Here is a 14,912-nt window from a genome sequence, read left to right as displayed (position 1 = left end):
TTAAAACTTGCAGCCCTGTGTCAAATTGGCGTGGCCTACAGTGTCTGTGACCTAGGCTTGCACCTCCTCTCCGTCCTCTTTATAATTAGGATTGCCTCTGGGCAGGATTTCTCCTATTCATCACTTATCTGAATACTGCACATTTGTTTGATCTTGTTTTCTCGATTATTTACATGGTGCAGTGACGTTACCGACTCAGCAGGCCTCTAAGTATTCCCCCCCCCCCTCCCTTCCCACTTTGGTGTATTAACTTACTCCCTCCTTCATTTTGTTCACTCATACATATAACCCCACCTCACCCTTTAATTGTCAGGGCTCGTGAGAAGCAATTACAGTTAAATTGAAGGTGGTAAGATGTAGACCTGCACCGCTCCAGATATTGCACTATGTGGAGTGGGTCTATGGAACGGTCTTGAGCCAGACAATAAGTGTGAATGTGGCTGCTGGGTGGGGGTGCAGACTACAGAGGCAAGATGTACCAAAGTTCAAGGAAAGAAACGCGTAGTAGCACTCACCCGTACTTCAGCTTAGCGGCTTTATTACATTCACAAGTTGCGGGGAGGGGAAGGATTCAGGTGTGTGCACGTCCTGGGACGGCCGTTTCGGGGATACGCCCCCTTTGTCGACCAGGTGATGACGTCAGGATGCCAGGAGGGGTGTTATATACATACTACAATGTGCACGTGATAAATAAAAACCAGTAAAAACAAGTAACAGGTATCGGATAAAGACACTTAAATCATTGCGCTCGTTTAGGCCGAGCGGGCCAACCGCGTTCAGACGCGAAATCCATGTGGATTCCCTTCTTAATAAAATTTGATGTCTGTCTGAGCCGTCTTTAGGGGGGTTAACCCGTTCAAGGCCGAGTAATTTTAGTGAGGAGGTATCGCCATTATGGACAGTTCTGATATGTTGAATTAGACGGGGGACTCCCTTCCCCGTCTTTACAGAATATTAACCCACAAAGACAAAGAGCTAGACAAAAGTTGAAGAGTGCACTCCACCATACAATCAATGCAAGAAAAATATATACAGAAAAAATATATATAATTTTATTAATTGAATATGCTCACATATAACACTCACAGAGAACACTACACAGTACATTTAAAAACATTTAAAAGTTCCAATCCGGAACATACAAATCTACGGTCTACCCACACAATTAATAAAAGGGTATCAGACCTACGGGGGGTAGCAAACAAATAATATTGTCAACATGACCCAAATAGAATATATAGGATATCAAAAAGTAAAGGAATAAAATCCCTAGGCACTCAATGCAAGAAACCAGTGTTGCCTGGAAGAACAGAATTATACAAAGAAGGAATTGATCGAATCAAAAATGTAATCAAAAGTCATAATAAAAAATGACATAAATACAGATATCGGCAAGGCAAAAAACCAGGATGCTATACCATAGAGATATAAAAATATATGTAAAGAAAATTATCACCATTATTATTATTATCATTATTTTCTTTACATATATTTTTATATCTCTATGGTATAGCATCCTGGTTTTTTGCCTTGCCGATATCTGTATTTATGTCATTTTTTATTATGACTTTTGATTACATTTTTGATTCGATCAATTCCTTCTTTGTATAATTCTGTTCTTCCAGGCAACACTGGTTTCTTGCATTGAGTGCCTAGGGATTTTATTCCTTTACTTTTTGATATCCTATATATTCTATTTGGGTCATGTTGACAATATTATTTGTTTGCTACCCCCCGTAGGTCTGATACCCTTTTATTAATTGTGTGGGTAGACCGTAGATTTGTATGTTCCGGATTAGAACTTTTAAATGTTTTTAAATGTACTGTGTAGTGTTCTCTGTGAGTGTTATATGTGAGCATATTCAATTAATAAAATTATATATATTTTTTCTGTATATATTTTTCTTGCATTGATTGTATGGTGGAGTGCACTCTTCAACTTTTGTCTAGCTCTTTGTCTTTGTGGGTTAACATTATTGCTATCTAGACATTGAGTGGCACCCCCTTAACATCATATAATATTTGGTTGAGCCACCTGTCGTTTTTTGTGTTCGTCTTTACAGAATAAACATGTTCTTTAAAGCGAATCCATAAAGCTCTTTTTGTTTTGCCTATGTAGTACATTTGGCAACTACAGACTATGGCATATACAACAAAGCAGGATTTTCAGGTTATGAAATTGTGTATGTAACAATCAGTGCCCCCTAACCGAATATACGCTACATTTAATAGATGCACACAATATCTACATTGTCCGCATTTTTTGTTCCCCTGCGGTAGGGTGGATGTGAGCCATTGTTTCTGGCTAGTAGCAGTGGCTTTAGTATGTATATTACTACTGAGACAATCGCCTAGATTTTAGTTTTTCCTGTATGAAATGCAGGGTCTTCGAGAGGCTATTTCATACAGATCAGGATCACTCTCTAAGAGGTGCCAGTGGCGCAGTATGGAGTTTTTTTTAGTATGGTGTTCATTGGGGAGTTTTGGAAGATGAAATTGAACCTTCTATCGTTATTTTTATTCTTATTTCGCTGGGAGGGTCTCAGCAGGGTGGCTCTGGGTTTGGATTCGGCACGACATCTTGCTTCATGTATTACATTGGGGGAATGCATTTCTTTGCTGTCTAAGGGCTTAAACTTTGGGATCTCAGAGGAATTTCACCCAGATACCTTTGAGGTGGACTTATTTAAAGCCGTTAGAAAAATCAATCTAGTCAAGTTTTTTGCCATTAACAATAAAAATACAACACAGCAGCATAAAGGGGTGTCTCAGTGTTCTATAGGCCCTTTGGGTTTCATCCCACCCACAGGTTTCACTGCCACTGAAACACATCAGCTACACGTTTGTTAGCTGAAGGTTTTGAAAATCCTGTTCCCCATGTAAACACCCCTAACTCCACATTTACAGGTGGCAACAAATCCACCTTTAGGCTGGATTCACACGCTGTAACAGTGCGGCCGTAAAAATTTCTGTCCCGTACATATCCGGGTGGTCTTGCGGCTGTATTTGAAAAGCACTTACGGTCTTATCGTAAGAGTCCGGCCGTAGTGTCATGATGTTTCTTGGCTTGTTTGGCCCCGGTCGAAAGCATGTAATTTCTTCATGAATCGGCCCCCGGCCCAAATAAGCACACCCACATCCCTATAAAATCTCCGCCCACTCGCGAAGTACGCCCATATGGTTGTAGTGTTTGGAAGCAAGCCAAAAAAGATAGCGACATGTCTGATGACGCAAATAATGTGCCCTATGGGCCAGCACGGCGAATGAGGCTGCGCCGCAAACACCAGCCCGTGGTGCTTGCTATCCTCTTGAAGATGCGTAATTATTACCTGCGTTTGTGTGTAATTATTATTTGTTGATGTTTTTTTTTTTTTTTTTTTTTTTTTTTTAAAGCTTTATGTACCTTTTTTAGAACTAGCCTTACAAACTGTTTAGGCTTATAATCCGTAAAACATTGATTTAAATGTATTGTTTATGCAAGCTCCCTTAAGTACTGTTGACCAAAGGTCCTTAAATGCAACAGTGTAATAATTTTCTGAATAATTGAGATGTCTTCAAAATTATTAATGTAATTTTTTTAAAATTTTTCTCAGAGGCAAAAAGACGCAGAGCAGCGCCGTCTGCAGGAGGTGGGACGCAGATATTGGGTCCACCCCATCAATGTGCGGAGGGAGACCCGTGGCCACATTGGTTGCCTGTATGCTGATTTGCGCCGGTATGTCGATTTTAATAGATAAAAGTTGGATAATGTTTGAATGTAATATGCAAATGTAAAGGTTACTGTCCCCAAATGTTTAGGCCAAAGTCCATTATGTTTTATTTAGGTTTTGGTTTATCCTTACAACGTTTGATGTTAATTTCCACATTTGTAAACCCTATGACATCTTCCTATGATGTGTGTTTGTGTGTAATATTTGTGATCAATATTTTTCTTCATTTGTTGCAGCCATCCTGACAAGTTCCAGGACTTCGTCAGGCTGCCTATGGAGGCGTTTGACAATTTACTTTCGATTTTGAGCCCACATCTCCAGAGACAGGACACCTACATGCGGAAATCCATCCCTCCTGTGGCCCGTCTGCTCATAACGTTAAGGTGAAGAGGCTTTCTTTTAATTAGAACTATTTGTTCATGTATTTTTATGTAAATCTAATATTGTCTTAAAAGATGTAATAATGTAATATTTAGCTGAATGTGAAATAGAATCCAAAACTTAATTATTTATTTTTATTTTTTTTCCCAGATTCTTGGCGACAGGGGAGAGTTATGCATTGTTGCACCTCCAATTCCGGGTTGGTAAGTCCACCATCTCTGGAATTGTGAGGTGCACGTGCGCCGTGATCTGGGAGCATTTGCAGCCCATCGTGATGCCCAGTCCGACCCGGGAGATTTGGTTGCAGTCAGCAGCAGGCTTTCAGTCTGTGGCCAATTTCCCCAACTGTATAGGGGCGGTTGATGGTAAGCACATACGTGTGCGTCAACCACCGCGATCAGGATCACAGTATTTCAATTATAAGAAATTTTTTTCTGTGGTCCTGATCGCGGTTGTTGATTCCACGTATCGTTTCCTTGCCATCGACGTGGGCTCCTATGGCAGTACTGGGGACTTCCGGGCGCTACTGAGATCAGAGTTTGGGAGGCGAATTCTGTTAGATCACGTGACTCTACCTCCTCCCACTCCTCTTCCGGGTACCACGCATCCCGCTCCATTCGTCATGGTAGGGGATCAAGCCTTCCCTTTACTGAACAACCTGCTGCGCCCTTACCCACGGAGAGGGCTGGATGAACGGGGGAGAGTATTTAACCGGAGGCTGAGCCGGGCACGTAACTTCGTGGAGTGCGCCTTCGGAATCATGACTAGTCAGTGGAGAGTGTTTACCACTGCCCTGCAGTTGAACTTGGGCGCAGTTGACATGGTCATTAAAGCTGCCTGTGTTCTCCACAACTACCTTCGGGACTATGCTCCCACCCCGGAGGTGGACGTGGAGACACTGCCAGCTTTTAGTGCCCCTATCAACTATGGCCAAGGGAGACAACTCAACCGCGGGATAGTGGTCAGGAACCTCTTTGCTGACTACTTCATGACTCCTGAAGGCGCCGTGCCCGTGCCCCTTTCACAGCCTCCGTTATGAGCCACGGCCACAGGACTGATGTTTTTCCGCATGTATGTCACCTGTCTCTGGGATGTGTGTTTTTGTTTTTTTTTTTGGGTCTTTGAGCCAGATGTATTTGTTTATATTTAATTTGCCTTATATTTTTTATAAAAGAAAAAAATATATTTTGTTATTCCACTAAACAATGTGTCTGCCTTTTCAATGTATGTCAACCATGTTGTGTGTTCCCACATAGTAGTGTTCGAAAATACACCTAACTTCACTACATATACTACTGGCCATTAATTATCGAGCATGGTCACATCCTGCTAATGTTAATTGGATAGTCCTTTGAACCTAGTGTGCTGAAACATTGATGTGATCAAAACATGCCCATTTACTATGGAGTGACCAGCAGGGTGCGCACTATATGTCGAACTTTCTAGTGTGGGATATGTAACAGGATCTGATATCTTCTAGTGCCACAGTCCATCTCACTTCTTAACAATCACTATTAACACACCACATATATCCCTCCACACATCACCCAGGTGCGCCAGCTGGATGTGGTCTACTTAGGTTGCGTTTCCAAAAAAATCTTTATCATAACATTTTTAGAAGTAAAACACAGAAGAGTGTATTAAAAGCTGAGAAATCTCGCTCTTTACTTTATCACCTGTTCCTTGTCTACAGTCATCTCCTGCATTTCTTATCAAAAATCCATCACATCAATCTGCCTGTGTAAACGCGACATTATGTCGTTTATTGTGTGTACGTTGATATATCCTCCACTTTGTACATAATGACCACATGCTGGATGTGCTGCAGGAGGCGATTTCTACTCCCATCGGACATAGAGCTCTATGTGGAAATGATAGTGTCATGATAATAAACATTAATGTCCCAAAAATTTTAATGATCATCACAAGCCTCTCCTGCTCTGGCCACTTCCTGCCTTGCCCACAGATGTCAGCATAGAGCAGGCTCAGACCTGAAAACCAAGGAATCGCAGCATTCACTACATCTTCGCTAGTGGCTTCACAATACGTGTATTTCACTCAGTATAGCTAACAAAAACAGTAGTGGATTCAAAACACACAAAGGATCTCTTGACACAATGTTGTAATGTTGTGGATGTGCGCCATTAAAACACTAAATACGGACATTTCCAAATAACATCCCTTCTTAGAAAAAAAAATAGAATATTTCACATTAAATGGCGCACATCCACTAAATTTCGACATTGTGTGAACAGACCCTTTGTGTTTTTACTCCACTACTGGTTTTGTTAACAATACTGACCGAAATATACTGAGTCAAATACACGTATTGTGAACCTACTACGAACATGTAGTGAATGTTGCTATTCATTGTTTTTCATGTATGACAGTGCTCTCTGCTGACATCTGTGGCCAAGGCAGGAAGTGGCCAGAGCAGGAGAGTGTTGGCCTGATAAAAGAAATACTTAACTACATTAATATTTCCTATCATGACACATTCATTTTAACACATACAGCAATGTCTCAGATATTATTTGAAATATCCTCCTGAAGGACATCCAGCATGTGTTAATTTTCTACAAACCCAAAGCATACAAGTAAATTTACTAACACACAATAGCAACATTCAATACATCTTTCTATGCAAACAAAGTCCACTAAGTGGTTTTTAAGCGTATTTCGTATTTCCTTAGTGCCAGTCAATAATCATTTTTGTTTTTAAGCCTTAACCACTCAAACATAAACAAGTCAAAAATATACATTATGGAAACAACAAGATATGTCGAAATGGATTTATTACATGTATAAAATAATTCACATTCACATGATAGTGTGTGTGGGTGGATGTGGCCGAGGGTGTGTGGAGACTACTTTGGACCATGTTGACAGAAGTTAGAATAGTGTGCAGAGGCAATAGTCTGGCCAATATGTGAAGGCCACAGCCAGCCTGACTGTATTCTGGCAACACTAAACTAAAAGGGACATCCCAATCACCACAAGCTGTTATTGTCATCCCTAGCTAATGTGATGCCAGACCTTGTAAACAGTGTGTTATTGATGTGGTCCTGGTGCACACAAATGTTATGAAAATATGAATGCTAGTAAGCCGCGGTTGGCACAAAGGCCCTACAGTGTAGCAGACAAGGGGTGGTGTTGGTGTAGTTCAGGAGAGGGAGTGCGGACCAAACACAAATGTTGTTGGACGGTAAAGGCACATGTCACTCTCTCTCGCCAGGCTCCACAGGACCCTCTTGCCATCTTGGTGGTGGAGTCCTGGCCACTCCCTCTGCCAGATTAGGTTCTTCATTCTCTTCATCCGATGAGGCCTCTGCTGGTTGCTGAACTAGTTGTGGTCTGAGGAGAAAACAACACTGGTCACAATCTAAGATGGCACTTTTGTTTAAGGACATATTTTGCCATATAACTAAAATCGATGCATCCAATGCAGGATTTGACTCTGCCTGCTTTCACACTATTTTCTATGTACGAGGTGTCACACTAGAACTTTTTACACTATATTCACACACTCTTGACCCAAAATGTGGGTCTTCACAAGGCCACCCGAGTGGAACATTATTTTACTCTATTGACACATTGCGTCCATTGTTTAAACATTATGAATACAGTCCACGCTATTGGCATAAATGGGATTTCATGTTCTGGATTAGATCCTGGAGGGATCAAAAGCTGTTCCAAAAGCGGTTAGGCCAGGCTGCATTTGTTAGTTATCTTGTGTCCAGCAGGGGGCGCATCATCTTACCGAAATCGATATTACTCTAAAGTGTTCACTAAATATACTGGTCCCCCTGCTGGAGCCTCAATGTATATAATCTATATAAATATAACACATGTCTATGTCTGCACACATAAGACACTGACCTACTTCCGTCATCATCTGCTCCTACCATGGACACATGCAATTAACACACACACTTACCTGCGGCGTCTGCTGGAATTCAAAATGAAACGCAGCATTGGGGCAAAACGCAAAGCGGCCAGTTCTTCTTGTGAGGCCCCCCGGCTCATCAGCTGGCGTCGCTCCCTGATGAATCTGTCCCTCACACTGGACCACCTGGTCTCCACATAGTTAGCTTAAACCAAAAGCATCCACACATTACGAATATATCAGCGTCAGGTGACCATAACACTAGAGTTGATGGTTTGCCACAGTGGCTAAACAACTTACCAATTATCCATTTCTGTAATCTAGTATGCTGGGCCCAATCTGGGTATACAATCCGGGAAACCTCCCTCCATGCGGCACTCCGCGTGAGCCGGCTTCTGTACCCAGGCGCAGGGCCGTCCCATAGCAGTGGCCGAGCATGGACCTGAAAATCAACAAAAATTACAGTAACGTCTTAGAAATTATTAGTCATTAAGGTCATAGCTACTACACACATTTCACATGCTACACGCCATGTTTGATTTTAAATACTACGTCACTTATGTGGGTGGGGGTCTCCAGCTTCACCTGCAGCTAACTCCCTCCCTCCATGATGTTTGCTGGCGGCACATATCATATACACACTACACTACTACTCACATCATGTCCTCATAGTATTTGGCGAAAATAGATGTGCTTACTACTAGGGAATGGAAGCCCACAATCCGGCGCGGGGCTCTGGTCTCGGATAGCGACACGGGGGGACACGCCTCCTCTCTGTAGTATCGCCACCTCAGCACTGGGCGTAGCGGGGGTGGGGGGGGGGTTAACAATTGTGTGTCGTGTGCTCGGAGAATTGCTATGTGACACCATGTAACGCTGCTCAGCTTACCCATTTGTGTCCGGCCTTGTCACGTCGTAAGCCGCTGCACTACAAGTGGCATAATGGGCGCCCACGCCTCTTTGAACGTGGCTGCTGCGTATTGTGTGTGCTTCCGACGTTACAACGCCTGACAAAGTACAAAGCAGAGCAGCGCTAAAAGCCAAACTACTCATTAGCCGAGCAGTGACCATAATTAGCACAGCACACCAAACACTCCGGCTAAACAACCACCCCGCTACGCACACTGATGACGTGCATGTACTACAGAGAGGGGGCGTGTCCACGCTGTGTCGCTAGCCTATAGCATCATCAGCCTGCGCCGGATCTTGTGCGTGATTTGCGTACTATTAAAGCGACCACTATCAGCACATTATATGGGAGGATTTCTCCTATGTATGTGCCGCCAACAACCATCATGGAGGGAGGAGGGAGGAGGGAGGAGGGAGAGAGTTCGCTGCACGGCCATCTCGCTAACAGCAAACATAAGTCACGCCCTGGTTGCCCACCAACATGTGCTATTACAAGGACAATTCCTCGACTACGCATTACTTACAAATCTCGCCTAAAATATGATGTGCGGTACATGGTCCGAAAGAGCTAACACATTCACAGATTTGGAGGAGACACACACATCTGAAAAGACTAATGCAGTCATTGCTCGATTTCAAGCGCCCCCTGATGGCAAACACATAGGAATTACACACAATCGTACTTACATCAACTACTCTGAGCGATGTATCGTGCCACTAAATGACTATGGACAATCGTACACATAAAATAAATATTATCTAGCATCTAGTGATCATGACATTATCGTTTTTTTTTCCCGAAATTATTTCTCACTTAAACAGGCTGCAATAACAGATGTGACTTTTGTACATCCAAAAAACCGCTCTAAAAGGCAATATTTCTAAATTACATCTATGTAAATGTGAGTCACACAACAAATGACAGTCAGACATTAAGTCACGGCCACACAACTATCTTCTCCGAGTCCAAAGGAGGATCTAAATGTGTGTATCGACGATCTTATCTATGTATAAACCACTCCCAACACCTCCATTAAATACTTACTTCACTGATGAGCTGGCCGACGTCTATAACAGACCGATCAAGATCCATCTCTGGCTGCATCGATCACTCAGGCTTTGGTGTCCAAAAAACTGCTTCTTCCAGCGACGGTTTTAAAAGTGCAGATCTTCGAATGCAGGCACATTCTAAATAACCTTGGCTTCTACCCATAGGAACTCAAAATGATACATTTGTTATCTCCATCCAGTCACGGACACGGCCTAGGTGAAGCCTGGCCACAAGCAGTTGTTACATTCATCCCTGTATTTTGTGTGATATTTCAAAATAGACAAGGACAATGACAAAATAAGACCGTGAGAAATGTGTGGAAAACAATATTTCTCTCATGGCTAAGCTTCAAAAAAATAATTAGTTTCTTCTATCATCCTATGTCAAGGCCAACTGCCAATCCTGCTCTCATCACATAGGTGCAACTAGCCACAGTGCAGGGTGGCACTCAGATACATGCACTAACAATGCTATATTTGGCCACTTCTCCAAGAAATGGACCACAAACACAGCATTCCTTTCCCTTCCGGCCCAAAAGGCACCTGCAAAGGTCCAGGACACATGTCCACTCTCTGACAAGGCCGAGAGCACACCTGTACCAACGATACCTCATACCCAGCCCTCAGGCCAGGCACTCACTGGTCGTCAGTTAACTGCAAACAAAGGTGTAATCTCCAGAAGGAGAAAACTGGTGCGCAGCCATGAAATGACCACAGAACAACATGTTTGTTATTCCTAGATTCATTCCTTACACCCCTTTGTTTGCACCATGTCGTAGCTGCTTGCCGCTTGTGCCCCACTATTTCTGTGATCCGTTCTATATTGAAGCTACCGAACCGGTGGATCAGCCCAGCCACTATGTCCATATGTGAGCGAACACACTCATTTACATATGCAAATAACCAGCCCTTGGCGGCAAAGGCCACTGTTGAATAGAAATCTACGTGAGTTTTCATTTTTGGTACTGACAGGGTTAAGAAATTGTGATTTTCCATATGAAATAGAGGCTTGGTATTCAGACTGATAAAGTGTTGCCATCTGGATACATGTCTAATCGGCCTGTCGCATTAATGCAAATGATTACGCTAAACAAAGTGCACAACCAGCTAAGCTTTTTCAGGGAGAGGTGAAAAAATGAGAGATTAGATAAATACACAAGGAATTGTATTCCAAAACATTGTCAGACTTGGCAAGCAATATGATGTCACAACAGTAAAGTCAAAGTTAGATTAGGACAAAGGGGGAAGGGCGCATGAAGCTGCAGCTTACTGCATACAGATCATTGCATTCTGCTGCAGGCTCCCAAAGGCCGATCTCGTGGGCCAGTCTAGGAGCAGACTATCAGATATTCATCCAACACACACTGAGTCAATGATTAGCGTAGTGACACAACATGTTAATAAAAGCCTGAGACTCGGGTGAAATGTTACATATATATCGTGAACACATCCATTAACTGCACTATGCGCTAAGCAAAAAACAACACAACCATAAGAATCGACTTTTTTTTTTGTTTTTCTGTGAACATGTGAATATATCCTTGATGTCTCATTGTAAAGGCTTTAGGCCTCTCCATGATGAAAATGGCCAGTTTATTATAGGATACACTACATTGTGTAAGCGCCAGTTACTTTAGTAACCTTGAGGCAAAGCACTACATTACACCGCCCAATCGAGAGACAACAACGCAGATGTGTGTGGAAGAATGTCAACTATTCGACTTTCACACACACAATGTAGCATTGTTTGCTAGATTCCAAATCTAGTGTGGATTTTCTTGTTGATCATTAAAGACTTATAATGTGTAATTAAATATTCAATAGAAATGAATTGGACTGAAAATTCAGCATGTTCTGTATGAAATATCACATGAAACTGATTATTGTGTATAAATGTTAACAAAAAAGGATACATTTGACACATAAACCTTCTGTGCAAGATGCTGAGTCAAACATCTCCAACCAAAGTAATGAATGGATGTAAAAACAGGACACATCAGACACTTGCATTTAGGAACTCATCTATTTGTATGACAGTCCATTTTTGTCCTTCTTGACGTTTAAATTTCGTGACATATTGGTTCTGCTAACAAGGTCCCCTACACACAAGAACCAATCGCCCTGGAGATAGCTAAAGGAAAGACATTATGATTGTACTTTTTTCTATAGATTATTTTAAATGAGGATCTTAGCAAACTGTTTTTTTAAACAGAGTGTACCATGTCACCACGGTAAGGTGTCCTCAGGGACATGGACCCTACTCTACCCTAACACAAAATGACCTCTCTGGGCCTGAAAAAGGAGACCACTTGCCATAAACCAAAGCAAATAAAATAAATAAATAAATATAAATAGAAAAAATTAAACAAAAAAAAATATATGATGTATTGCCTCATACATCACATAGTAGAAATCATAAACGTCGTGGGTTACGAGATGCCCGAGAGCGCCGTCCACGCCGTGGCTGGCGCCTAGGAACGGCCCTAGTACCCTCAGATGGAGGGGGCATGGCACCAGGTGGCTCTGGGGACAATGCTGGGGGGACAAGGGGGGAGAGAGGTGGGGGCACAGGTGGGGGCGCAGTGGTCTCGGGGAAAACAAAGACCTCCGGCGGGCTATGTGGCCTCCGTGAGTGTAACCCATACACCGATTGTAGGAGGGCGCCACATAGCAAGGGTCGGGGAAAGTATCGGGGTCAACCTGCTCGTGACACGACAGCACGAATTCTGTAACCATCCGCGCACTACGTGCCAGATTAGTAGGGAGATTCCGTAAACGGACTCCCAGATAGTAGCAGAAGAAATCATTCTGATCATCTCCTCCATCAAACCGCCTGACAAAGTTGAGTACAGAATGATCCAACTCACTCAATGCTGAATGAGCTTCTTCTTGATCCCGGCGCCTCCTGGTGGTGGTAGTAGTGGGCCTCGTGAGTGGCTGACTTGGCCGAGCTGCCAGGGGCACACCACTAGGACCTGCACCAGATGTTGATGGTGCTGCAGCCTCCTCCTCTTCGGCATGGAAGTAGAGCCAGAAGGTCCTGGCATCTGCTCCGTGCCCTCAGAAAGAGTCGGACTGCCAGGCTCCTGTGATGGCGGTGGCGTGGCACTGTCCCCCTCCTGCTGTGATGCTGCAACATCAGCACCACCAGCATCCTGTCCTCCCGGTGGGTCTGAGAAATTGCCACTGGTTCTGTGGAGAGACATAAAGGTTAGCTAATATGGACACATTCATAAAGGTACTTCATATATAGAATGGTTTAGTTTGGATAACATACACTATGTAGAAAAGTGTGCTTTGTTAACACGAATACATTATGTAGTACTATGAGCATCCTATGTTAGGACATACAACTATTTTTATAAAGTCATTCACATTAGTGTTTTCCAAAAAGAAAAATAAAGTAATATTGTTGAAAAATGTTCCCCTTTCTGAGTGTGGAAACAATGCTCTCATCTTCATGGCATGTTGTGGGCATGGAAGCATTCTGGTGACAACACAACAACAAGTGTTTTTTAATGTCGCACAGCAGGGAGAGGGGCCTGAGTTAGTCATGTGACCAGATACACAAGCGTCCAGTAAGAGGCCTGTGTACCTGTCATTGATCCCCGCAGGCCACACTGAGACAGTGACAGAGCAGCAGGCCGCCCAGCATTGAGTATTAAAGGAAGTGAATAGTGTGGGCCGGAGAACAGCTCTCAGACTGCTTAGGTACTGTAGGACACAAAATATAAAACATTAGCCGCTGCATGCAAACGGCCATTTCATTCACCATGCTTACTGGCTCTGCCACCTACAGCACACGCTAAACAACTGAGGGAGTGACCGGGATCTTGAAAAATCAACAGATGTTGGTCTAGCGCCATGACAGAAAGTAACATCTTTTATAGAAATGACAGGATGTTGAAGCACGAGTCAGAGTGGTGTGTAAGCATTTGGTTGAGTGTGAGCAAAGGGGACTATTGTGATTGGTCAGGATAGATTAACCCTCTATGGACAGTCACATACACCAGCATGAAGGCTAACAAACATGACACAACTAGGGCCTTATAAAGAATGGCAATAGTGTATGTTGTCAAATGATCTGGATACATTAAAGATAATTGTCTGGCCATTCCTATAAAACATATACATAAAGATGAATATTTGTGAAATAGGATGATATTATCTGCTAGTGAGTATGGACCAGGTTCAGCTGAACAACCAAAGGCAGAATTGAAAGTCATTACTCCCATATTACATTTTATATCATGTATTCAATATTGTACACTATATGATAATATATACATTATGTAATAATAAAAAGATGCTTACAGCCGTTGACTGCGGCTCGGGAGAAAATCCAACAGGGGCGCATAGCGCATGGAGGTCGGCTCCCCACCCCTCTCCTCCGTGCGTATCGCCCGTTGGTACTGGTCCCTGACACTAGACCAGCGTGTCTCCACTGCTCGTACTGACAAAAGCAAATATTTTTAAGAAATAGATAGATAATAATCATTGATATATATTTCGAGGGCTTGGTAGAAATATCGGACATTCTTCTCACGATTTTATGTCATACATTATTTGACAACACGACATACCCATCCGCAGCTGCTCGGCGTCCGTCACATCGCCCCACTGTGGGACTACCAGAGCCGCTATCCTCTCCCACGTCTCGCGACGCAGGACGCGGTCGTGGTAGCCACGCACAGTCAAGTCCCACAAATGGGGACGGGACCGCACCTGAAAAATTATATATAAACACAGAAATCAATACACATCTCCATCTGACTTCACCTCTCTGTGTGTCTACATCGATTAGAATAATAACATGTTTTCCATAATGACATTACATAGAGTGGTGTTGGGATTCCAACAGACCACCTGTGTAATCTAATGAACACAGCCTAATAACCACTGAGCCAAGACTCACTAAACCAAGGAATGCCAGAACTCTTTGAACACACTTCGGAAAACATACCAAGATTGGTGTC

The sequence above is a fragment of the Dendropsophus ebraccatus genome, chromosome 10 (assembly GCF_027789765.1).
Source record: "Dendropsophus ebraccatus isolate aDenEbr1 chromosome 10, aDenEbr1.pat, whole genome shotgun sequence".
NCBI classification, from domain to species: domain Eukaryota; kingdom Metazoa; phylum Chordata; class Amphibia; order Anura; family Hylidae; genus Dendropsophus; species Dendropsophus ebraccatus.
This window is presented reverse-complemented; position numbering follows the sequence as displayed.